Raw genomic sequence first — 2,515 nt, 5'->3', positions numbered from 1 at the left:
CATATGAGGAAAATACTAATAAAATAAAAATAAAAATAAATGTTCCCATTAGAAATCTTTTTTTTGCTCTATAAAACTAGTTGTTTTTCTTTTTCAATCACTCATCTTAGCAGTAGGATTTACATGAAAAGAGAAACAAATTAAGTTTGAGTAAAAATGTATATTTTTTGCACTCTCTGGGCAACTGACTCTGTGACTCATATGACTCAAACACGATTCACTTCGGTGAGTGACTCATTCAAACTCGATTCAGTAAAAATAACCGAATTTACCATCACTAGCACGGACCCTACTGTCCGGTTTTTACTTTTAAATAAATAAAATAAAAAGCACATGTTTGAAATCAGAAAGCGATGTCTCATTTTTCTTTCAGTGTGATTATTAGTTAGCGTTTCTGATGTTGGAGGGAGCTTACGGTAATGCGAATTCTGCACAATGAAATGTAATTTTCGAATGTCCGATCTTTCCTTGCGACTTGAACACAGCACGCAGCCCCCCTCCTCGTATTTGTATTCCACCGTCGCCATTTTGCTTGAGTCAGAGAGCAGTTCTGGTTTTCTTCGAGCGGGTTCGGGTTTTTCTTGCTATATTCTACAAGTTTTCAAATATCTTTTTAAATTTTAAACTGGTAATTGAACACTACATACACTGTTTACATCATATGTATGCAGTTACATTGAAACGTTACAACACGGACGTGAATACCACGGTAATAAACGGCCGTGTGAACGCTTAGCTAACGATAAGGTCGCTAACCGTCCAAGGTTTCGGTAGGCCTCTGTTATGTACACGAGCTAAAAAGTGCTCATCTATTAATCATAATAATTTAAGAGTTCACATTTTTAGACTAGACACTAGTTAGCCAGGTTAGCTATAAAGGCGAGGCATTTTCCGACTGGGAGTCACGTAGTTCATTAGCTTTGAGACACTTTTTGTAATTCAACAGTAAGTATGTGAATGTTTTCTTGGCTGTCTTGGTCTTTAAATTGATCTTTTCCTCGAGTTTGAGATTCGTTATTGTTATCTGAGTGTTTCGGTTTAATTGCTGTTTGTGTCCTAATTAAGATGACGATGATAATTAAGGCCGGTTGTCACTGGCAGGCTGAGGCTTGCGTGTGTAGAGTGAAGCCTCCCAAAAACGACACTTGTAGATTTTCCTGCATGAGACACTTGAAGTGTAAAAGTATGTGCGTGTGTCCGAGCACACTTGTTTCATGTTGCTGTGTGGAGTGTTTGTCCTGTTTGTCTTTCAATAACCACCTTTCAGTTCCCCGGGGAGTGTTTCTGATGTATTTGTAGGTTTAAACCCGTCCTCTTGGCCCTCTTTGGGGATCCCTGGATCCGGATAATTTGCCCCCAGTTGATTGGCAGAAGATTTTTTTTTTCTCCAGCATTTGGTAACCAAGACATGAAAGTCCTGCACGGTTTTCCTCCCAACCTCCAGCATTCAAATGTCACAAAATGTGTAAATGCCAACAAGAAGAAGCTGAGGATTTTCCCGCCAACCACGCCACCTTTCTCAACTTTTTCCCACATCGCTTAGAGTTTCTTCTATTTTTTCTTGTTCATGCTGTTTATGTCCCCCTACTTATTTATTTCAGTAGCCACCAAATAGTATCAATGATGGTTTACAAGCAATGCCCAAAGGACTTGATTGCATCAGCATCAGTATTGTTTAGCGGTTTGGCAGAGATCAGGATGTCTCAGAAATGGGAAGTCGTAGGAAGACTAATGTCTTTGGGAGACCCACCCCACTTTTCCTCTTATCTCATGGATCAAGTGTTCCTTCAGGATTTCCTTACTACTGTGGAGACTCCGTACCAGCTGTGCACTCAGGAGGCAGACCACTTCTCTACTACCTCAGGTAAATGAGCAGCAGTGCATCTCCCACGAGTACAGGTCAGCTTTACAGATTACTCTCACTGCACTATTGTTGCCTTTTCTACAAATTCGTCAAGTTGTTTAAGTTTTCTTGTTGTTTGACTTGGAATCTAGTTGGTGATGTACAGATTCAGAACTTTTACAAACTGGTCAAATATCTTTGACCCCAAGTATCTTTATTTGTGTTTTTAGTGCTGCTAAACTTGGTGGTGGTCCTCGGTGACCTTAGCAGTGCTTAATTTAATTCATTTTTTTTGTACAAAGCGCCAAATCACTACAACAGTCACCTCAAGGCACTTTCTATTGTAAAGTAAAGAATACAATCATATGAGCGCTTTGGCAGAAGTGGGAAGGACAAACGTCCTTTAAACAGGAAGAAACCTCCAGCAGAACCAGGCTGAGGGAGGGGTGACAACGACCCTCTGTGGAGGTGCTGGGTGCACGTCGGGGGTTGGTGCTTTATAAATGAAACGAACTGAATTAAAAATTGAGTGAAGAAGAAACAGTCATCGTGTCATGGGGAGCACCCAGCAGCACAACTAGGGGAGGATCCAGGGCCACCTGGTCCAGCCCGAACTATTTTGAATTCAATCCTGGATTTAACAGGAAGCCAAAACAGGAGAAATCTGCTCTC

At 40.8% G+C, this 2,515-nt stretch overlaps 1 protein-coding gene across 3 annotated transcripts in view; it reads left to right on the top strand.

Annotated features, from left to right (window-relative positions):
- Positions 1-524: 524 nt before the first annotated feature.
- Positions 525-2,515, top strand: part of zc3h11a (zinc finger CCCH-type containing 11A) — a 16,847-nt gene continuing 14,856 nt past the window's right edge. Inside the window, exons 1-2 of one of the 3 annotated variants that reach the window (XM_013915106.1) lie at positions 525-628; positions 1,792-1,864. The gene's annotated coding sequence lies outside the window, so the exon portion shown is untranslated. Of the gene's footprint in view, positions 1,865-2,515 lie in introns of all 3 variants that reach the window. The other 2 variants (XM_013915105.1, XM_013915104.1) reach the window with 2 other exon arrangements.

Source organism: Pundamilia nyererei, unplaced genomic scaffold (assembly GCF_000239375.1).
Source record: "Pundamilia nyererei isolate P.nyererei 1_Seehausen unplaced genomic scaffold, PunNye1.0 scaffold00257, whole genome shotgun sequence".
Classification (NCBI taxonomy): domain Eukaryota; kingdom Metazoa; phylum Chordata; class Actinopteri; order Cichliformes; family Cichlidae; genus Pundamilia; species Pundamilia nyererei.
This window is presented reverse-complemented; position numbering and strand designations above follow the sequence as displayed.